Source organism: Alligator mississippiensis, chromosome 12 (genome assembly GCF_030867095.1).
Source record: "Alligator mississippiensis isolate rAllMis1 chromosome 12, rAllMis1, whole genome shotgun sequence".
NCBI classification, from domain to species: Eukaryota; Metazoa; Chordata; order Crocodylia; family Alligatoridae; genus Alligator; species Alligator mississippiensis.
In genome coordinates, this window is record NC_081835.1 from 64,645,027 (window position 1) to 64,668,541 (window position 23,515).

Consider the following 23,515-nt stretch of genomic DNA (forward strand, 5'->3'; position numbering starts at 1 on the left):
CACACCTATTTTCCTTTGGAAACATCAGGCTCGAGCCTGTCAGCCGCTGAGCATGCCCCAGAGGCGCCGAATGCCCTCGGGTCCCGGGAGGCAGAGGCGAGACGCAGAAGCACAGGCTCTTTACTTTGGCAGGGCCTCCCTCCCTCCCTCCATGCTGAGGCCGGGTCCGGTCACAGGGAGCTTTGTGAATCCTCCCTGGAGTTTCCCCTCTTTTGTGCCGAGGCAGCTGTGAGCGTGTTACTTCTCGCCTCTCATTTACGGCGGTGTCTGACGTACCGTTCTGTCGCTTTTGTGCCGACACTGTTCTCGTGCCTCTGTGCGCTGCGATCTGTAGCAGCACCTGCTCCCGGAGGCAGCGGAAGGGCCGCGGTGCAGCTGGGCCTGGGGTAATTAGGAGGTTGCAGAGCTGCTCTTCGAGCCAGGCCTGCGTGACCCCCTTTGGCTGATGGGACCCGACATCTCCCAGGGGCTGCAGCCACCGGTCCCATCACGCTGCAGGTCTTATGTGACTCTTCGCTCATCAGCAGGAGGAACCAAAATTTCCAGCCACCATCTTTTAGCTCCTGCTTGCCAGGGCAACCGAAGAGAGTGCAACTCCGAGAGGGTCCCTTTTTGGCAGCGAGTGCCTCAAGCTGAGCCTCGTCCAAGGGGACAGCAAGCCAGGTGTAAGGCCTGGCTAGTCAACCAGGGCTCTGTCCTGAAGTCTGCGGGTTGATGCCATGGGGGGCTTCATTGCCTGGGACAGGTGGGATTAAACAGCCTGAGGAAGAGCAGGGAGAGGGGAGATGAGCGGAGAAGTCCCTGGGGAAGAGAGGGAGGCTCAGCTGGCTATTTATTCACTTGGATTTGGGATGCACTTTCTACGCACTTAATGCAGAAAGGTCCCAGTGACAGGACCTGTACCCCTCAATCCTGTGGTCCTAGACGGGCTTTGGTTAGCAGGCAGAGCCGGGAGCCCCCTCTTCCTAACGAGGGGTGTCCCAGGTGGGGCAGCTGGCACTTGAGCCATCTCTTCTGGCAGCGGCATGAGCAGCATCTAGAAGTACTGCAGTAAGCATTCACCTTTGGTAGCGCCTTTCACCGTGGGGTCGTTCGGGGCTTTGTGAAAGCTTGTTCCCCAAGTGCGTTGTCACTGGGGGTGTTTCATATGGCTGTGGGCAACGGGCGGCAGAGGATTTGCTGTGGCTTCGGGAGAAGTAGCTGGGTACAGAGAAAGGGTATGCCCTGGAGTGGCCTGGCTTGTGCCCATCAGGCTGGGGCACAGTCTTACCCTTCCCCTGAAGACCCTGGTTGGGAAGAGCCACATCTTGCTCTGGATCCAAGTGGCACCTTGGATCCATTTTTCCTCCTCAAGGATTCGGACCGTGGACCTGAGGGAGGTGCCAAGTATGACAAGCGTGGGAGCAGTGAGGGAGCGCTCGCGTAGTGTAAGGTCAGAAATCATTCCCAGGGCCGATTGAGGCCAATGGAGCGGGAACAGAGAGAGGCAAAAATACCTTCATCACAGGAAAGGGACAGGCACGTGCCTCTGGAGAGAAGCACGTCATGGTTTACGGACCCGTCGGCTCCTTTCTGCCGTGACGCTCAGTCCTCGATCTTCGCATCCTCAATCTTTCCGGGGGGCTACCTGGGCTTTGAAGCAGAATCCCTTTATATCTGCTCCAAGGTTTCTTGGGGTAGAGCTCAGAAGGGCAAGCTTGTGCTATACTGCTGGGGGGCAAAGCGATGGAGATGGAGGCCCTCGCCGAAGCACATTGTGCCCCCAGTCCTTGGAGAGTTTTCAGGCAAGGCATAAGCACCGTGATGTCCATATGGCCACCAGTGCTAGCCGTGAGAGGGAGGGAGGCATGGGATCCTGGATGTCTGAGTGCGTGCGTGTCTTGGGTGTGGTGCGGTGGGGTAGGGAGAGCAAAGGAGGCGATGCCGATCCCAGTTGTCTGGCAGCGCTCTGAACCGGGCTCCCGATTCCCCAGAGCCGGCCGGGTGGGAAGGTTCACAGATCTCCCAAACGCCCTGCCGAGGAAGAGCAAAGTGGGCCGAGGAGATAGGAGCAAGGTTCGGTGTTGGATAAAGCCGAGCTAGCCCAGCCCCTGCAGTAAGGGCCCTTCCACGTATTCAAATAAAAGCTGGATAGAAACCAGCTATCAAGTTCTGACACATTTTCAAGCACTACTTTTTGTAGCTGGTTGGCTCTCTGTATAGCTGGGTGGACATTTTTTATCGTATGATCATTACCTTGCACTTGTAGCCGGTCTAAATTTATTGTGCGATTCACCGGGTAATTGTGTAATATATGTAACGTGTGGCAGGCGCCGAAGTGAGGAACTGAATGTGCAGGAAGGAGGAGAAGAGAAGCGAGTGCAGCATGGTCATCGGGTTTTGCATGTGCGGGGCCTGCACTTCCTGAGGTCCTCCTGCTACCCAGCCCCGACATCCTGCACACCCGGGGAAAAGTAACCAGAACAAAGCCGAGGCAAGCCTTGCTCGACTGGAAGGAGTGCTGGCCGGGAGAGGGAGCAGGGTAGGGCCAGGCCAGCGCTGTGCGTGCTCTGGCCACACCATTCAGCTCCCATCAGTGCCGGCGGTCACACTAATTGGCAGCGATCTGCATGACTTAAAAGCAGTGGCTAGAAGTGTCAGTGCTTCCAGGAGTTGCCATGTGCGCAGGAGGGGAGGCTAAATTAGGAGAAAGCTCTACTGTCAGCAGGGCCTGACACTGCCGGATGGGTTTGGGGACTGTGGCCTGAGCTCCGAGGACTGTTCATTACTGCAATTAGTGTCACAGGGGGGAAAAATGGCCTGGACTTGTCATCTGCACTTTTTTGAAACACTTTGCTTCACTTCGCATCACCCTGGGGCTGTGAGAACAAGCTGGGAGGGAACAAGCTGCAAACCCTTTCCCATTTTAACGTCCTTCCCCTTTTCCTGCTCCTTACTGGAGATCAGGAGACCCCAGCCTCTCCTGGACCAGAGGCCACAGTACTGAGTGAGTCGTACGCCCCTCCTGTGATTCAGCTCTTCAATTTTCTGTGCACCTGTCCTGTCTCCCCAAGGCCTCCTGGATCAGTAGCAAGAGCCAGAGACCTGCTGAAGAAGTCCCTTGCACTGGGCAAGGAAGGAGCAAGGGGACGGGAACTAGCCAGACAAGTCAGAAGGGTCAGAGCAGGGGTGCTCGTCAAAATGCTTTAACAGGGGCATCGCATGGTCAGTGCTGCTACCTGTCCTTGCAACTAAGAACGGGGCATTGCTTTCCAGGGCTTTCAACGCTGCTAAAACTTAATTAAAACAGTGTTAAGAGAAACCTCTGAGGAGTGGCAGTAAAAACACATTGACCTTCAGCTGGTGAATGCTGGCACCATCGCTGTCATGCGCTGCTCGTACCCCTGTTTTGACGGCGTGCCCAGCAATGCGTTCCCAGCTCTTTCGTCGAGAGGACGTGTCCTTTTCACCGGCCAGGCAGCAGGTCTTGGGCTTTCCTGCTGGTTGTTCTGCGCACCTGGAGGGCGCCCGCGACGGCTGCCTCTGTTCTTTCTACCTGCCTCCGTGACATTGAAAAGGTGACGGTCCCCAGAGCTTGCCCTGTTAGACTTTGCCTTTTGTGCCTGTCACTGCCACTGGCCTTTCAACGTGCTCCAAAATACCTGAGATGTATTTTTTCCCTCCCTGTTTCTGGCTGGTTTCATTTATTATTTACTAATGACATCCAGAGGACGTGCTGGTGATGGGTTCAGTTATGATGACTGCAGTAAAACCACTTGCTTATACTAAATTACTGGAAAGATAATACATTCATTAGCTGGGCTGTGGGATTCATTCTGCGGAGCTGCTGCCGTCCTCATGTTACTGAGTTACATCGCTATGAATTTTTAAAAAATGATCGAGTAATGGGTAAGAGTGCGAGACAACAGAGCTCCAAAGCCCCTGGCTCGGCTGAAGGTGCCCCCGCTCAGGACGGACCATGGCCCTGCCTGTCTCTGGCTCATGCTTCTTGGCCTCTCTGACCAGCAAGGGGGTATGTATAGATGATGTGATGACCTGTTTCCCCAGGCTGCGACCTCTCTCGTTTCATACAGACCACGTATAGCTGTGAGGAGGTGATGATGACTTTCATTGTACAGCATCCAGGACTGTATCTGAACCCACAGTGTAGCTGTCAAGCGCCATAATCCCCTTCCCAGTTCCCTGTGCTCCTCAAGGCTCTCGGCAGCCCCATCTCAAGCAATGTGTTCATTCGCATAGCTGGTGGCCCAGCACAGCCTTCTGTCTCTCCTCTCTTGAGACAGCGTATGAGGAGCCTTTCTCTTTGTGGCCAGACACAGATCTTCTGCTAATGCTTCTGGTCGGTCTGGACATTGCTGTGGAAACTGGAGTGCCCCTGGGTCACCCCAGCAGCCAGAGCGCCTTGCCAAGAACAAATCTTTGGCAGATGAGGGGTGATGGCAGCTGAAAAAGGAACAAATGGGGGGATTGCAGTAGGCTTTGGTAGGCTTGTGTCCATGGATGGCCTGTTCCTGTACAGTTCAAATCAGTGGGAGTTTTGCCATTGTCTTCCGTGGCCTCAAGTTTGAGCCATTCATTTCCCAGTAGCATAGGAGCTTGATGCAGTGCTTGGATACAGCTGAGGGCCTTTGAAGCCTTGAATTTGGGAGCACATCCGAGAGATTAATCATAGTCACAATAGGCACAGATGTCTTAACGGGCTGCCGCAGGCTCTGATTTGCCAAACAGTATATCCAGCTTGTTTTCAGCCTTCACACACTTTGTTCTGGAAAGTTGTTCTCCGGCAACATTAGCAACAGAGAAGTGCCACTTGCATAATTATATCAGGGCCGGTTTTCAGAAGTGGTTCCATGAGTTGTACCTGGTGTATTTGAAGGCAATTGCATCTGCGAAGCGGATGATTGTGCACATTACTTTGGGTAGTAGTGTGCCATAGAGAGAGGTTATAACAATGCTCACCATAATTAGGCTCAGCGCATTAGACCATCCCTAATTCTCAAAGGTGAATCAAGAGAGCCAATTGAAATCTGATAGGCCCTCAATTTTCATGGAGAATTTCATCACCATCCTCGCTGCATGGGGGGAGAAACGTGCGCGGAGAGCTGAGTCTCAATCCCATCGCAGCCAGCAGCGGAGCTGAGATTACAGCCTGGTTTCCTGGCTCCCGAGCCCAGGGCCAAAGTGCCTTCAAAACAGTCAAATTGCTGAACGTTTTGCTTCTCAATGTCATTGAAAAACCATCCCATCTTCATATTGGCTGACTTGGTGTGGCTGTTTCTTTTAATTGTCCTTGATGATGATAATGGCAATGTAAGAATAGCGTCAGATGACAAGTGTGCGCTATCCTTTTTCTTAGTCGGTTCTCTTTTTTTTTGAGTGAGATGGTGTCTTCCTTTCCGGGGATGCAGGTTGTAGCCGTGTTGGTCTACGGACATGGGCAGACAAGGTTCTTTGGGTAAATGTGATATCTTTTATTAGACCAATGCAGATAGTTGGAAAAATTCTTCTTTGCAAGTTTTTGGGTTTAAAAACCCTTCGTCAGCCTGAGGAAGCCTCTGCAGTTGGTGTGTGCTCTTCCCAGATGAAATGAAGAGTAAAGAAGCCAGCGTCTTCCTTTTGCACCCATAAAACCGTCAACCAAGAGACGCCGAGAGTGAAGTCTCGCTATATGAACTGGGTGAGATCTTGGGAATGTTGCGCTGTCTACAGTAGGGTTAGTGTCTCCCCCGTCGTGAGTCTCCTCTGGAGCAGGCTGCCTTGGTACAGGAAATGGCAGGTGTCTCTCCAGCACTGAAACAAGACTGTCCCCATGTACAGGTGCAGTCTGCAGAGGACAAGTCATAGTGGATACTAAGGTCTTGCTTGTCTGAGGGTGAAGGGAGCTGGGGAGGGAAGGTGTTCCTGCTATCTCCTGTCCCCACAGGAGGGCTAAAGCAGCAAAGACCTTTCTTCCCAGCACAGAAATGATGGCACTTTCTCCAAGCCTAGGCATGCTTCTCCCATGAAACTCTGGTTTCATGCAACTACCCTCTTATGTGCTCAGAGGCATTGGGAGATTTTGAACATTGCAAATGAAGTTTGAATCTGTGGCTTGGCTCATGTTTGTGTGGGTGCATGCATATGCATCTAGCTAGATGTGTCAGCAGACCTCCCTATATTTAATGCATATATAATATACACACATTATATATAATATAATATACACGCACACAGACGTGCACACACATACCCACAGGCGCGCACATTTGACATTGAGAAAAACCTCTTTGCTCCTTTTAATTAAATCTGACTTCTTTAAAAATAGAGGCATTGGTGCGTACGTGTATGCGTTGTGTTTGGGGGATGAAGATGTTGGTTTAAACAACAAAATGCAACAACTTTTCCATTGTTTACCAGTGTCAGTTATGCTTTTTTAATTACTCTCCTTGTTTGATGACTTTTCCCCATCTGATTTTCAGCACTGGCAGTGTCAGCTCTCATTAGAAATATTGAGTCTGTCAAGTGGTACGTTCACTCGAACAGCTTTAGCCTGGATTAATGAAGAATGTTTTCTCTTAATGGCGAAAGGCATAGCTGGGAGCAGGTACCACTGTTGGTTTTCAGTGCTCTCTCCTTGGGCTTGTTCAGCAGCGGAAGGAAAATTCGCGGCTCTGCAAAGGGCCGGAATAAGGCCAGGAAACCTGCAAATCCTGCTTGAGCCCAACGAGGGAGAAGGGATGGGATGAAAGCATCCATTGTGGCTTTAAGTAGGGCTTAAGTGGTGCATGGGGCTCGGGCTGGACATCTGCAGTGGCAGGGACCTCATCCCAGTGACTTTCTTCGGATCGGCTTGTGCGTGTCCCGCTGTGGCCGTTAAGGCGCCTTCCTAGCCTTAGGTCGGGGTGTCCTTTATGGAGCCGTCTGGAGAAGCTGGGCAGCTGATGGAAAGGTGGCCAAGTGTCAGTCCGTCAGGCGTTACTGGGGCAAAGTTCTCCAACATCTCTACCACATCTTTTTCCTTTAATCGTTTCAGACTTTGGCCAAAAGAAGTCTGTCCTCAGCCAAGCTGCTTCCCCTACCCGTTGGCTGTTGCGTCTCCTGCACTTGGGAGATGTCTGCCTCCCACCCCATGCCACGGCCAGAGCAAAGGGGAGCTGGTGAGCGGATGGCAAGCCGGCTGTGCCAGGGGGGTTGCCCAGAAACCCATCCTCACAACTGCTGTATAGCATCCAGCTATCGATTATTTTTTACTTTATTTTTTTTGTTTGCACATGTAAAACCTCCCCACAATGCACCTAGTGAATTGTGTCCCGCCTACGGTGTGACACACAGCCGGGGAATCCGTCCCAATAACATTTCTGATCATCAGGTTCCTTCAGGGCCTGACTGTCATTTAATCCGAGCCGTTGGGTGAGACCACAGGATAATCAAAGCAATGCATCTTGTAGACAGTATTCCCTTCCAAAAGGGGTTGGCTGCTGCCCATCTACCAGATCTTCTGTCTTAAAGAGCTGGAGATGAGAGGGAGCCTCTGTGAAAGGCCTTTATTTCCCAGGGCACACTGTGGCTCCGCGGCAGTACCTTTTGGGCTCATGAAGAATGACTGTAATTGTCTACTTGATGCACTTAGGAAGCAGAATACAGCATACATAGTGGAAAACTACAGCCGCTGCCTCTGTATGCGTGTGCACCGCTGCTTCAATCAAGCTGTCAATAGGGTAGGCTTTGAATAATTCAGGCTCTGAGCTTACAGCTTGCAAGGTAAAGGAATATAAAAAAAGTGCCTGCAGCTGTCTACAGTGGCAGTAACTCTCTCTGCCCAACTTCAGTAGCCTACCTGCTGGAGTTTTTAGACAAGCTAAGTGACCCAGATGCCCCTCTCCAGACTCACGTTGGTTTTTCTGCTGAATCCCTTCGCTGTTGGCATTCGGAGTGCATACACCTCCACTGAACTCGCCGCTGTCTTTATTTATCAACATGTCATTTTGCTCAGGCATTTTTTTTCTCCCCGTTGCCTCCCTTCAGCAGCTTGCTCAGGTGCATCGGCATGTTCCCTTTTAGAGCCAAGCTAGGAGAAAGGTGCCCTCGTAGGAAGTGAACGCTTCTGCCTCTGCCCTGACTCTCCATTGGGGTCCTGCAAAACAAAGCAGGGTCTTCCCTTCAGTGGCGACGTGGTATCAACACTCTCAGCCACACATGGACAGATAGATGGACAGACACGTGGACTGGACCTACAAGATGGTCCAGCGACTTGGAAGATGGGATGGGGTGCACCCTCAGCAAGTTTGCAGGTGACACCAAGCTGTGGGGAGTAGTAGATATGCTGGAGGGCAGGGCTAGGATTCAGAGTGACCGAGACAAATTGGAGGACTGGGCCAAAATGAAGCTCGTGAGGTTCAACAAGGACAAGTGCAAAGTCCTGCGCTTGGGAGGGAGCAGTCTCATGCAGGCTGGGGACGGACTGGCTGGGCAGCAGCTCTGCAGAAAAGGACCGGGGGTGACAATGGACAGTAAGCTGAATATGAACCAGCAATGTGCCCTTGCTGGGATGAAGTCTAACGGCATCCTGGGCTGCATCGGTAGGAGCATTGCCAGAAGATCGAGGGACATGATTCTTCCCCTCTGTTCGGCACTGGTGAGGCCACATCTGGAGTCCTGTGTCCAGTTTTGGGCCCCCGCTACAGAAAGGATGTGGACACATTGGAGAGAGTCCAGTGGAGGGCAGTGAAAATGGTTCAGGGACTTGTGAGGAGACATTGAGGGAACTGGGCTTATTTAGTCTGCAGAAGAGAAGACGGAGGGGGATTGAATAGCAGCCTTCAGCTCCTGAAGGGTGGATCTAAAGAGGATGGAGCTGGACTGTGCTCCGTGGGGGCGGATGACAGAACAAGGAGTTGGAGCAAGGGAAGTTGAGGTTGGATATTAGGCAAAACTTTTTCACCAGGAGGGTAGTAAAGCACTGGAACAGGCTACACAGAGAGGTTTTGGAGACCCAACTAGACAAAGCCTTGGCTGGGATGATGTAGTTGGGGCTGGTCCTGCTTGGAGCAGGGGTTCAACTAGATGTGACCTCCTGAGCTCCCTTCCAGCCCCCGTTGTCTGTGATCCTGTGACTGATAACTGGCCTTAACAAGTAAGATCAGTGGTTATGCTTATGCTCCAAACTGCAGGCACGCATCACAGTATTCCTCTTGGAGTGGTGCTTTATTAAATTACTTTGCATTGTCAAGTTAGCTGCACATAGTCCTGTCAGTTGATGGCTTTTGTTTCCCCCCCAAGGGCTTACAGCAATCAAAGCGAAATTTATACATGTCTGTAAATGGTCCGGTACCGTTCCTGTACAGTGATAGCCACTGAGCTGTGCGGGATGAAGGGATAAAGTGACTGGTTAATGGCTTCTTGTGTTTCTATGGTTCGTCCCCAGGCCTTGGAGGGAAACGTCCTACCTGATGCTAGTGTCTGGGTGCACTGCATATCCAGGCAAGTCAATCTTGAGAAAGATGCTCCTTTCCAAATCAGAGCACCTGCCTTATTTGAATTTCTTTAGTGCATGCGCACTCCTCTTTGGGGAAGTGTCAGGAAAAGTGCAAGTTTGAAATGTCCCCCTGAGCCCTGATGGTTGGTCATCAGCAAGACCTGAGATTGCCTTTGGCAGCACGAACAGCACGTTCCCTTTCTTTCTGAGACGGAGATACCGCCAAAGAGCAGGGATGCGCAGCCCACAACTGCCTGGGAATATCACATCTTCTCGGACACGAGCTGCGCCCCCGGCTGTCCCACACCTGGATCCGAGGGCCGCGGAGCAGAGATGCAGTGGATTCAGAACATCTGTCTTGCCCTAGGCCCCGTCTTCTGGGAACACGGCTGTTGGACAGGCTTTGTATCGCCAGCCTGTCCTGTTCTCTCCGGCGGTCCTCAGTAAGGATGCCGATTGCTTCCAATGGGCCCCGCAGAAACCTGAAGTCATTGCTGTGTATTAGAATAGCAAGGCCTCTGCTTACATCGGGATTTGAAGAACACACCACGTTCGAAACCTCGTCCAAATCTGTCCCAAACATGCGGTTGGTCCAACCAACAAGAGACCTCGCCTGTCAGGATTTGGGTATATCCTGCAGCTTGATGGAGAAATAATTCTTCTTTGCTAACATCCCTGAGGTGGTAGGCTCTATATGATGCCTACCACCCATTTCAACACCCAGATCTTTACGTTTTCCACTGGTTGGCCGTCCTCTTGCTTCCTTTTTTCCGTGCTATCGAGTGAGCCTACGTGCTTGCAGAAACCAGCACTCAACTGAAGCACGGTTCTTGGGCCAGTGTTTAATGGGCCTTTTTCTTTTGGAGCATGGATAGGGCTTCAGCTCAGTACGGCGCCACGTGGCAAGGCCTTGGGCATCTTGGGTCCCCGTTAAACGCGGTGGGGTGGAGGATTCTTGGCATCTTGCAGGACCGGACTCAGCTCAGCTTTTCCTGAAGGCTCTTGTCCGCTTAATACTTCTCCTTCCTGAGCGGGGGCAGTCCGTCAGCCCTGCATGAGCGCAAAGGCTTTTCCTCCTCATCGCCGCCTGGCCTTTGCGATCACCTCATCCCTCAGCTGGAAAAGGCAGCTGATTGTCCTGCGGGAACAGAGGGCATCCATTTTCACTCTGCCTTGGAAATTTTCCTAGCCTTTGCCCTTTCTGAATTACGGAGTCCCTTCCTGTGAATCAAGCTGAGCCTACGCTGGCACATCCGCAGCCCCGGGTGATGGCTCGCGTTGGGTTTCAGTCCAACGTGATTTAACAGCTGTCTCTGACAGTTTTGCAATCAGCCACCTACACACTTCCCTTTAAAGACCGTATCTGGGTTTCCACTGCTGTGGTCTGGATGAACAAGGGCTCCATGATCCTCCCTCTTCCTATAAAATCAGTCTCAAGAGAGGTGTGGTCTGGGGCCAGGACCGAGAGCCAGGCATTTTGGTCCTCTGATTTACATTCCCCGACCTTCTGCAGGCCCCCGTAGTTTCTCCACCGGTAGGATAGGGATTATAACAATATCTAACTCACAAAGGTATCGGGCAGGCTAATTAGGTGATGGCGTTCAATTGCTGAGTGTTATAATTACTGGGTTATTGCTTATTTCCATTAATTATTATTGGTCCATAAATTGTCTCTTGTATGTGTATTTCAACAGCATGTGCAGCTTTGCCGGCCTCCAGAAATTACTCTCTCCCCGTACATGCACAGGGTTGCTGGCATTGTGGTATATGGGCACGTTTCACTCATGCTTTCCATTGCTATACGGGAAACTATGTTATGTAAGTCCTGGTCTCATACTTAGCCTGAGAGTCAATTTTGGCTATAGGAGAAGGATGGGGCGAGGCAGAAGGTCCCCATGGCCTCTTGCCAAGGGATCAACCTCAGATATTTAAACAAAAAAACCCCCAGCCTTGTGGTGAATCCATCTGCTGTGCCTCAGTGTCCTCTTGCTGTCGCTTTACCCACAGGCATGAGTGTGCCGCAGGGCTCCTGCGGCCCTACCCAAAATGCGGAGGGCAGCAGAATTGGAGGCAGGCCTTTCAGCAGCCTTTGACTCGCTGTGGTTTGAAAAATCAAACACTGTAGGCTACTGCAGTACATTCCTTTGAGGAAAATCATGAGAGACTGAAGCAAACCTCAGCACTGCCAAGCAGCTCGTGACACGAGACAAAAAAAGATTCCTTCCCTCTGCCAAAAACCAGGGGGACGCGAGGAAACCATTAGGCCCCGGTTCAGGAAAGCACGTTTGTGCAGAACGATGCATTCGCCTGTGCCTCTGACTTCTGCCGAGTTGGAGACCTGTTGCTGGCAAGGTCGTGGGGCATGCCTGGCTCGGACTGAGAACCCGATTTAGAGCCCAGATGTCCCGCAGCGGACGAGAACGGGACCGGGTACGTACTCGGATGCGTTCAGAAACCTCTTCAAAGACATAAGGCGCGCTTCCAAACCTGCGTGCTTAGGGGAAGGCGCTTGCTGCCATCCTCAGGCACTTAAATAAGTAGCGTGACTATCGGGCGCTACTTTCGTTGGCACTCCAGTCTGCGCCGCAGCTGGGCATGCCTTTTGTTTGGGATCCAAGTAGGAAAATGTTGGTCTACATGAATTTTAAAAAAACAAACCCGAGCAAACAACAGGGATGGGTTCGCCCTGCGTCTGGAAGCCAAACCTGTCTGCATTGGGCTGGTGCCTACAGCCCGGAAAGCAAAACGGGACTGGCTTCCGGGTGCGTGGAGTGGCCCTGGAAGGGCACCGGTTTAGCGGAGAGCAGAATGAGGCCCATAGACCACAAGCTGCGGGTGAAAGACCAAGCTGGTTTCACCCTCTGAGCTGAGGAAAAGGCAAAAGGTGATTCTCGTCGGTAAAACGAAGTTCTGCCGCAGTCGTTTTCCTGTTCGGTCGGCTGCCGGGGTAAGGGAACGCTCCAGCGTATCCTGTTGGTCTGGTTCGAGAACATCCTTTTGTGCCCTGTGTTTGTGCAGCATCGCTCACCACGGGGGTGCGGAGCCGGGTCCGGCACTAGGCATCCGCAGGACGGTGATAATGTCAGTAGTGGCCCTTTACAGTGAATTGGAAGAGATTTCTTCATCACCTGCATCCGTGTCGTGATTTCCAAATACCCTCAGACAACAAAAGGGACGAGAGCCCCATAGGTGTGGGTGGCCAGCTCTTCGTGACCTATTATACCTAGTGGCTATTGGGGCAGCTGCTGCGATTTGCAGAGAATTGTTAAACGTCTAGAAAACGAGGTCTAAGGATTCACACCAGCTCGAGCGGGTGGCTTTTTTATTTGGCATCTCTGCCCTCCACTTGATCCAGAAACCTCGGCCAAATCTGCCCCTGCTCTGATCATGTTGCATGTGCTCCTCTTGATTAATCCATTCACTAGCTGCACAACCTCTGCGGTTTCAGGCGCTTGCACATGCTCCTGACTTTGCCTAGATCAGTATATTCTTTGGGCTTTTTGTGTCCTGCAATGTATCACGATGATTCCCAGTTTCAGTCCCCCTCTCTTCCTTCTCCCCAAGGTCCTTCTGCAGTGACCTTGCTTTTCCCCAAGGTCCTCCCTGGCTTCACCCTGCATCTCGGCTCTTACTTCTTCCGTCTCAATACCTGTCCCTTAAAACTCATTCAGTTTTCCCTCTTGATTTCTTCGTTTCCTTTCTTAGATTCGTGTCCTCTTTGTGTCTTCTTTCACGGTGTCCCCCAGGTTTGGGAGCTGGAATGGGTTAGGCCTTAGGATCACGCCCTATTTTGCCAACGTGAGATGTTCCCTTCCTCTCCTCCAAAGCCATCCATAACATCCATTCGTCCTCTGATGTTCGCAAGCTCTGATGTCCTTGCTCGCGCTCTCTGCACATCCCATCTCTGTGCTGTTCATTTGCTTCCCCATTAGAGCGAGAGTCTCTGGACCAGCACCTTGCCTCTCTTCCTGCTTGCAAAACGCTCTCTGTAGTTAATGAAGACCATTAACACCACATCCTAATGCGCTACCACGTGAAAAACTTCCTCCCAATGAAACACTCCACTGGCATCAGCAATAAAAGTTTTCAATAAACTCTTATTTTACCCGAGTACTTTCAGGGTGAGAAGAAACCTGGAACGGCTTACACACACAAAACACTTGAAGGCCAGAGGGAGCGCGCAAAGCTGTAGTCATTTAAATACAATTATTTTTCAAGAAGACAAAAAATTACTTTTTTTGAACTGGGTCAGCGCTCTACATCTGCAGCGCTCAGCCATTTTACACATGACACAATCACCCACTCTGTTTATCTTTCGGCAATATGCTCTCGCAGACTGCCAATTAATTGCATATTGGTGCCTGCTCTCTCGCAGCATTCTGGATAAACACAGGGAAGCCGGGATGGGAAGGAGCCTAATTCTGACTGCTTGGAGGAATGAAATCTGTCATTGTCTTAGCCTTGTTATCTGCTATGAAGGCAGACTTTTAACAGAGTGTTTTGCTTGTAAACACCCTCTTTAAGCACCCTCCAAATTTACATAAATGGCATGTCAGCCATTGTCAACAGCAAGGCATCAACATTTGAAAGGTAATTGCTTTCCAAAATATTCCGTGAAGCGTCCTTGGCAAAAGGCGTGGACCGACTCCGAGTCCGGGTGAAACGCTTTCAGCCAAGGTCCTGCCCTGGAAAGGCTGCAACGAGGACTGAGCAACCCCCGAGGAAGCAGAGCCCGGACTCCAACGTGTAGCTTGGTCTGATTTAATTCCCCCCGGAGTTCATATTCACCTCCCTCCCAACCGGGGAGTACCTGGCAGGGGCAATACCAGGGTGGTTTTCCTACTGGCAGGGGAGAACCGCGAACGGGGCGTGGGGCTGTGCCCTGACCCCGGCAATGCAATTAAAATGGCAGTGAATAGTGGAGGGTCACACCTTTGTCTGCTTGCAGACGGGACTCCCTCCCGCCTTGCCTTCCAGTCGACTACAACCCACTTTATGGACGTGGGAGGCTCCTCCCTAGCTTGCTCCTGCAGCCTTACGGCCGAGGGTGCGGAAAGCTCGGGGGCATCTGACCCCCAAGCCTCCCGGCTTCGGCCTGCCCGTAGGATGCCCACCAAAGGATTTGGAAGTATTGGGGGGTGGAGGATGCTTGCCGGTAGCAGGGCCACATATGGTTTGTGAATGATTCACGTGGATTTGGAACGGATCTGGCTGATTTGACTGGGGACACACAAAAATTTTGTTTAAAAAAAAAAGTATTTTCGGGAGCAGTTCTGGTCAGCAGATGACCTGTTTGGGAGGGTTGAGGGTTCACATCTGTTGAGGACCTGCTGGGAAAGCAGAGACTCTTCGTTCTCCTGGGCTCTAAATTAGCAGCTTCTCCTACCGAGATGAAGGTAGAATGGAAAAACAACTTGGGCCTGGGACCGCGGACCCGCTGACTTCCTAGTCTTTATCCATCACTAATTTCTGTGATTATAGAAAGCCCCAGGGAATAGGCTGAAGGGGACAATCCTTCCTTGGCCGGGGAATGCACTCGATATAACCTAGTTGGCCATTTCTATTTTTAATACCTAGCAAGTTCTGAAACCAAAATAAAGAGGCTCAGCTGAAATCTGGAGTGGCTACAGAGAAGCAGGACAAAATCTTCTCCTGGGGCAATCCTCAAGAGGATTTTAAACTGCCATCTCCACACTGACTTGTTCTAAATTAACTGTTGCCTCCAGGCAAAGAGCGATGAATGGTCTGCAGCGAGGAGATACGAATGTGTCTGGGCACTTTCTTCCTGGACCTGCTGTGGCACCAGCGGCTGGGAGAGGGTCTTAGGATGGGGCGGGGGTGCCCTGACATGGGGGCAATCCCTGCTCTGTTGTACCAGGATGAGTCCTGAGTACGTTGGTAACATCCGTGTAAATACCAAGTGCGTCGGTTCACACCAGCAGACGTGAGAAGAGAAGCTGACTTTTTGCATTGTGTGTTCATACAGCAGCGCCATCACGCACAGTTGTGTGCTAGCTGCACACCGGGACAGCCGTCCGCCCCAACCTTCGTGCTCCGCTGTCAGGTTGCACTGGTGCCTTAAGGCCAGTGTCGGGCCGAGTCCCACCGGGCCGGGCTCTGCAGCGAGCTCGCAGTCCGTGCACAAGGGATAGGGTGCGATCGCTTAAGAGGTGCAAGGCTGGAAGCAGAAAGGACTGTGGTGGAATAAGAATAAGAGAAGACCGTCTTTGCTGGTTGTTGCCACTGGAAGTCTTAGACTGGCTGCATGTTTTCATGCCAGGGGCTATATTTGGTAACCCCCAGCTCCCGACGGCTTGGACCAGTGCACAAACCACATAGAACATTATATACAAGGGGCCTTCAAACCGCTGGGGAGTCAAAACGTTGACGGGGGTCACCCCTGGGGGTTTGCAGACTGTCTAAGGGGTCTGCAAAAGACGACTATGACCAATCAAAAGTATGTGAATACCCACACTTACAATCCAAAGGGGTCTGCACCTCCTTTTGGAATGTTTTTGGGGGGCTGAAAAAGATGACGAAAAGATCAATCAACAGCATGCGGATACCCACCCCCATCATTCAAAGGGGTCCGCACTGCCATTCACAATTTTTTTTAGGGGGTTGCAAAAGATGACTATGATCAATCAAAAGCATGGAAATACCCACACCTACAATTCAAAGGGGTCCGCACCTCTATTCACATTTTTTTAGGGGTCTGCGAATGAAAAAAGGTCAAAACCCAGTGGCTTAGACAATTTCCATTTGATTTCCTTCCCCATGTCGGTGCAACCCCTTCCTTAGCAGGCACCCATTTGAGGAAGGACACGGTGGGACGTGTTTCGACCCCGGTGGGTTGAAGGCCGCTCGCGTGTCGTTGCGTGCGATTCTGTTGCATCGCGACGAAGCGTCGGCATCCCTCGAACACCTAGCACTTACGGCGTAAATTATGCTAATTGCATGTGCTTGTGCTTGGAATTGTAGCTATGGTTTGTGTTCACAGCACCTGTGTCAAATAATTATAATTTATACGCGCTCTTCATGACTCCAGTAGATTTTCCTGCTCTTCAGGCTAATAGGAAATTGTTACTTCCTTCTCGACAGTGAAATGCCCCGTTGGTAGCATTCCAGATCCGTGCCAGTCGACGGTAACGGCAACAAGCTGCTTACAAAGGGCCTAATCCTGCTCTCAGCGGAAGTCAGCGGGAGCTTTGCCATTGACTTCAGCGAGAACAGGCTCTAGCCTGTCAGCTGCGAGGTTGGTGCAAGGCTCGCAGGCCCCGCTTGGCTTCTTCTCATTTGTTATTCTGCAAATGCATCCTCAGAAATGTTGTTTCCTTTTCAGTTGACCTTTTCATGCCCTTGTTGCCTCATTGTGAGTATCTACAAAGACGGTTTTATTTCTTGTCTATCAGCTTGGGACACGGCAGGGCTCTGGTGCCAGAGCAACTGAGCTCAGGTTAAACACGAGTTGGAGGCGAAGGCCCGCACGCCCACGTGTCTGGCAGGCGAGCTGTGCAAGTGTCACGTGCTGGGTTAGGAAGTTGCCTCGTCGAGGTGAGTCTCGCGCCGGCTGCTGACGCCCGGTCGGGACGCTGTGCAGCGCCGTAACAGAAGACACCTCGGTTGCTTTCTCCTTCCAGCTCCATCCTCCAGACAAAGGCGGCTCAGCCCCCAGCACCTCTGCTCAGCAGTCTCCCTGGGGCAGGATGCGTTGTGCCCTAGTCGGAAGTCTCAGCTTCCTCCTCCTTCGAGTTTGCGTGGAAGGTGCAAGACGAACTAGCCGTGCGTGCCAGCAATCTGCTGTCAGCACCAAGGGGGTGCTTAGACGCCCGAGATGAGACGTGTGACAGCCTTTTTCTGGGGGGGGAAGGGAAGGATTGGGTCCAAAGAGGATGGCGCTGGACTGCTCCCAGCAAGGAGCAATGGGCTCAAGCTGCAGCAAGGGAAGTTGAGGTTGGATATTAGGAAAAACTTTCTCATGGGGAGGGTGGTGAAGCACTGGAACAGGCTACCCAGAGAGATGGTGGCATCTCCATCCTTGGCGGTTTTTAAATCCCAGCTAGACAAAGCCTCGGCTGGGATGATGGAGTTGGGGCTGGTCCTGCTTGGAGCAGGGGTTGGACTGGATGTGACCCCCCCCCCGAGCTCCCTCCCAGCCCCTGTTCTCTGTGATGGTGGGAACTCGAGCAGAATAGTCCATTTTCCTTTTCCGCTTTTGTCCTTGGCTGTAATTTCTGAATTGATGGAGTGAATTAAAATCTTCTGAGCGGAGACAGCCTGCCTGGCCATTGGACTGCATTAGGAAATTAAACCGTGGTGCACAGGAGCACTCTGTCTTGACGCTAGAGCTGACGGTGCGTTGCTAGTCCAGGCAGAGCTGATAGGAAAAGTTCGGGTTTCGACAGGGTTTTCCTGGAGAGGGGAAATAATTTAGGCCCTTTGCGAGAGCTAGCCGGGGCTCCCTTTAGCAGATGTAAGCGGGGCTGCCCCCACGGCAGGGCAGCGGCAGCTAAGGCAGGACAAGGAACGGGTCTTTCAAGCTGCTCTTGTATTTTCTCCGGTTCCCAAGCATTGGATATAAGCAGTTCGTGCACTGGGCTTCTCATCCACCCCATTAAATAGGAACGCGCCGTCAGAGACTGTCCCCATCCTGAGCACTGCACAGTCCCAGCGGATGAGACAGACCACGTGCAGACACGGGAGATATTATTAACCCCTTGTGCAGAAGCACAACGAGGTGAAGAGAAGTGACCATGGTCACACCAGCCGGCTGTGCCAGAGCCAGAATTGAGCCGCAGCCCCAGAGCAGTGCTGTAACCACAAGACCACGCTTCCTTCCCATCGGGAGGCTTTCCCTGGCGCACGCCAGCCCAGTTAGTGCTCCGTACCTGGTCTGGTGGCACCTCCTGTCATTAAAGGGTGAATTACAAAGAGCGGGAAGCAGGCCCCACATTTGTATGGCGCCAGCTCTTAAAGATTTAAGTATGGTCGGGACATGATGAAAATGTACCTGCCCATCCCCGCACAAACGCGTGGGCAAGAGTCTCGATGCTTTGCTGATGGGTTTCAGGGGCAAGCGCCCACTTCTCATGGGGAGTTTGGAAACGTGAGCTGACGCCGCTTTCCCCCAGGAGCAACCAAATCCCTTGCTATTGCTGTTGATCAGTCAATTATCTTGGGCAGCGATGGAGATTTCCACATTGGAAATGGGCAGGAGTCTATTATCTAACAGCCTAATGGAAGTCTTTAGCTCCTGGGAGGCGTGCAGAGCCTAGCGCGCCTACATGTGCCCGCCCGCAGAGCCGTGGGCAGGTCCCCCCGCTCCTTTCCCCGTGTGTTTGCTGTACCGCTCTAATTATAGACGATACAAAAGCAGGCTAGATTACGTTTAATTAGAGCTGAGCTGCTTTGTCACGTAAATTTGATTTGCAATGTGGTTCCTCCAGTCTGGACCAGAGCCAGTACCTGCGTGAGCGCCTCGGCAGCTGGGGAAAGGCTGGGAGCAGATGCCTCTCCTCCCAATCAGGGAAGCTGAAGAAAGGGTTTGAATTACAAAAGAAGGGACGGATCTGGGCTTCCCTCGCTCTCCCCGCACCTCCCTTCACAAAGGGCAGCAGTCAGTTTACTTTAATAATCCGGCTATCAGCTGCAGAGGAAGTTGGGCAGTGCTGGAGTTGGAAAGCAGGAGGCGGCTCAGAAATCAGCTCGTACAGGCAAGCAGAGCACAGGGAGCGCGGCGTCGGGGCTCTGCGCACAGAAAATGGAACCGTGCTGGACTCGGAGGAGCTGAGTGTCCTGGGAGCCCGCGGTCCCGTCTCTGCCCCACGCTGGTTTTTCCACCCCCAGGACAGCTAGGTAAGTGCCCTCTCGCTTTCCGCTTTCCAGCACCGCCCTAGAGCTCGTTATGGAGGCAGGGAGTGGGAGAGCACCAGGTATTCCCTGCACCCTCCGGACCTTGCTGTTGATTTGAAAAGCGAGTGATTTCTTTAGAGTCTTTTGACTTCACGGTTTGGGGTTTTTCGGGTTGTTTTTTCCTGGACGAGCTGCCGGCGGTTACAGCCCCTGCCACGGCTGCAGTCCGGAGGCTCGGTTTGTTCGGCGCGGGGATTTGGCCGAGTTGAGCAGCCACTTCCACGATGCAGATGTTTGTGCTGCTTCCTGTGGAATCGGCCTGTGGGGGCAGAGGCAGCTGCGCTTCCAGCCACCCGCCGCCGTCAGCCAAGGAACCACGCTTTCTCCAGACATGTTCACCGGGAGGGAGGGACGCAGGAAGGGCAAGGGGAATAACCGTGCGAAAACAACTCGCTTAAGTGGTGTTCCCCGCGAACCTGTAGGGAAAGAGGCACGAGATTGGGTTTGTCAGCGTGTACGTACATGCACATATACAGAGGGAGACACGGTACACGCATATAGAGAGGGAGACATGGTTCGCACATGCACATATACGGAGGGAGACATGGGCTGAGCGAGCAAAATGCTCTATACACAATTTGGAGCGTTCAGACGAGGTGGACAATTCCCGAGACGGTGGCAGGGGCCGAGGACTTGCGTGCACGCTGGGGTTTTGCGGGTGGGTACGCTCGTGGCAGCTGTCCATCATTTCTGACTTTGAAGGAAGGCAGTGGAGGTAAACCTCCTCCTGCCCTTCCCTAGCGTTGTGGGTGCCTCCGGAGACTCTGAGCCTGGCCGGGGTTTTTCAAGCCAGGTTTATCCGTCGCCATTTGTGCAGTTTGTTTCCTTTCCCCCTTCCGTTCCCAGGAGGGCAGCCCAGTGAGAAGGCTTCCCTCCCCTGGCACCCCCTCTCGTATCACTCCCGTCCCCCTTGCTGTGCTCCCAGCACTGCAGGAAGGTGAAGATTGAAAAAGCAAACTGCAAGACCCGGGGTCTGCATCATTAAAATAAAAACAGTGAAAGTTTTTCTTCGCATCGGGGTTTGCACCGCCTCTCATTGAATTTAAAGCCAAGATAGGGGAGTTGAGAAACGCGGCGCCACGGCAAAGGCCGCCTGCAGAACGATGCGTGGCTAGACCGTCTTCGTCTTTGCGGTGTTTGCTCTTTGCCAGAAGTAACCAAGTCTCACGGAGGTGTGAGGATCGCGGTGTTTCCCATGATCTGTACAGCTGAGAGATTAAAAGCAGTGAATCCTGACCTCGAGTCGAGCCCCTCGTGGGAGCCAGTGGGACGCGGGGCCCGGCCTGAGACGTGGCCTGAGCATCACCCCTCGTATAGGGATGCTGGCGCTGCCTCCTGCGAGATGAGCCCGTGGGGGCCAAGGATGAGGACGAGGCTCGGGGAGGGGGGCGCAAGGGAAGCAGCAGGCGCGAGGCGGAGGGGAAGGTCACGGCTGTACTTGAATTTGTTCACATTAAATCGCAGCCTGGCATTTCCAACCGTTCGTTTTCGCCGGGCAAGTGGTAATTAATAGTCATGTTAACGTTCAGAGGCAAATTGATTTGACTCCGCTCGCTGCCTTTTGCTTCCCGGCCACGGGCGGTTCAGAGCTTCCCCGTGGCCGGTGTGGACAGCGTGGGCTGGGGCCGGGCCCCGAGAGAGCGTGGCCAGCACCCACGGCAGGATGGGAGCACGGCCCCTCGCAGGGGATCCGGCTCACGCGGGCCCCAGGCACAAGCCAGCTTGTAGCAATTAGTATTTGCTGTCCCCGGGAATGACCTCAGCGCTCGTCTCCGCGCTCAGGCTTTAAAAAACAACCCAGACAGACTCCTAAGAGGCCGCGCTGCCTCGGGTGGCCTCATTAGTTGACAGTATTAAAAGGAGGAGACGCTTGTGCAGCGGGTGCAAAAGCGGCGTGGTAAACAAAGGGGAGTTCGGCGCTCTCCAGGAAAACAGTGAGCTCCCTGCGTGCTCCCGGGAGCCGTGCGTGCTCGACTCTGTTCCTTCCCCAGCAGGCCCGAGCTGCTGCGTGCGTGTGCAAGCGCCCGGTGGCTTTTTCCCTTATTTTTCATCCTAACAGCTTCCTTCCTCGGATTGCGTGGCCCTAGGGTGCGTATTGCAGAGACTGGGAAGATCGTGTGCGGGGAGAGGAAGCGCTCGGTAATTTTGTGAGCTCTCGGCTGCTGTTAAAGTGACAGGAATAACACCTTTTCTTATTCAAAATGCTCCCCTCGGCTCTGCAGGGTATCGCACGGCACCGCCCTCATCCGCGGCAGGCTTAGACTTCCACCGTTTCAGGCATCTGTAATTTCGATGATGGATTTAATCATCTAAGATGCAATCGCCCACCGTGCTGCGGAGCTTGTTCCAAAGAGCTGCTCCTGCCTCGGCCGGGAGGGGGAAGGGATGCCCGTGTTTCCCGAATCGGCCACCAATGTGGGGGTGCCTCAGCTCTCGATACCCCACACCTGTTTGAAAGGCGCAGGTGCTGACCGCGCAGGGATGGTGGGTGCTCAGCACCTCCAGATATCAGATCTGGGGGAGGATGAGTGAAAACCTGAGCCCCGGGTTAGTGCCGCAAAAGGTTTTTGGCTTGGCACCTTCGGGGGTGGGTCTGCACCACGTGTGCTCCCTGTTCCTTCCCTTTGCCCCTTCCCCTTTAAAGGCCACGGGTCCTTCCCAAGCTAGACCGAGAGCCCCCCGCTGAAAAGCAACAGGATGCGTGCACCGCCCAGCGGGTCCGCCGCGATGGGCGCTCTCCCCCGGGGCATGGGGCATGTTCCCCTCCAGCACCTGGAGACGACTCGAGGGAGGCCCTTCGGACCAGACTGGCACGGAAATCCCTGTGCAGCAGGTGACCAGGCATCCGGAGAGCATCGTGGTGGGCGACAGGAGTAACACGGGCTTACATTTCCGTAAGGCGCTTATCGTCCCTATCGTGGGTCTCCTTGGAAAGCCAAGCTGAACGGGGCTCAGCGGGATCCAGGCTGTTTTCCAGACTTTTTGCACCGGAGAAGGAAATGAGCAAGGGCTTAGTCAGCAGAACTGCTCTAGAGGTGCAGAGCAGAGCCCTTTCCTGGACACGAGCTGCCTCGTGGCCAGCTGGAGCGAGCAGCATTGTTCCAGCAGCGGTGAGTCAGGCTGCGGGTTGAGATGGGGAGCACTGGGTCAGGGGTGCTCTCTGCAGGCAGGTGCGCTCCTGGCCAGCGCAGGTGGAGCTCTCCCGGATGGGAAGCGTGCGTGCACTCCGCTCCCAGCCAGCAAACAGGACGCCCAGCAGCTGGGCTGCAGCCAAGAGATTGATGGCAAAGATTTGGAAACCAGAATGATCAAACGGCTCCAGCAAAAGAATTTGAGCAGCGTGTCCCTTTTGCGTGTTAATGGGCCTGCCCTGAACTTTTCCCAAGTGTTTGTGCAGCATGGGGTGTGTCGGTGACCTCTTGGGGACATCCATTCCCTCCCATACGTTGCCAGGATCCTTTGCTGCCTGCTTTAGGCAGGTGTGTAGCATTGCTGTGCCCTGTCGAGGTGCTGCCGTGTTCTGCGGCGTTGCAGTACTTGATGCAGTGATTCCTGTAGACCCCCGCTTGCACAGCTCACGGGGATTTGGGGAAGCTGAAGACACGAATGCCTGTCCGGCATTTTGAGACCTGTTGATGCAAAGGACGGACTGGAGTGCTGTTAAATCTTGGCACCGCGCAGCCTGTTTTGGTAGACTCTTAGCACTGGGCTCGGGCAGGTGAAGAGAGTTTAATTTGCTCCGTGTTAGTTTTTCAAGGTAAAATGAAAGTCAGTAGTGCCGCTTGCACAGGAGACCTCGCTCTTGTCAGACGAGCAGTGAGTAGCGGGTTCACCAGCTGAAGTGAGTCTGGGCCGGTGGCCAGAGGCTTGGTCCCTAAGGGAGGAAGAAGAGGGGAACGAGGATGCCTGAAAATGGTGGGCAGAGAGCCATGTTTTTAGGGAGTCTCTGGCCATTCACTTTGGATGTTGCCAGCAAGAAGCTGGGACGCATCTTGCAAACTCCTCCCTTCTAAAGCACAGGCGGCTGGAAGTGTTGGCATCTCTGCCCCTTGATCGGTTGCAAAGTGGCGAGTTGGTGTCCGTGCCAGGATGTTATGTACAGGCTTGAATGATGGCACAGATGTGGGAAGGAAACAGCGCCTTCTGTTA

At 53.1% G+C, this 23,515-nt stretch overlaps 1 protein-coding gene across 11 annotated transcripts in view; it reads left to right on the forward strand.

Annotated features, from left to right (window-relative positions):
- The window catches only part of DAB2IP (DAB2 interacting protein), a 318,020-nt gene that overhangs the window by 207,404 nt on the left and 87,101 nt on the right, over positions 1-23,515 (forward strand). Inside the window, exon 1 of one of the 11 annotated variants that reach the window (XM_014603754.3) lies at positions 18,929-19,309. The exons of the other annotated variants lie outside the window; for them this stretch is intronic. The gene's annotated coding sequence lies outside the window, so the exon portion shown is untranslated. Of the gene's footprint in view, positions 1-18,928; positions 19,310-23,515 lie in introns of those variants that run through there. 11 annotated transcript variants of the gene reach the window in all.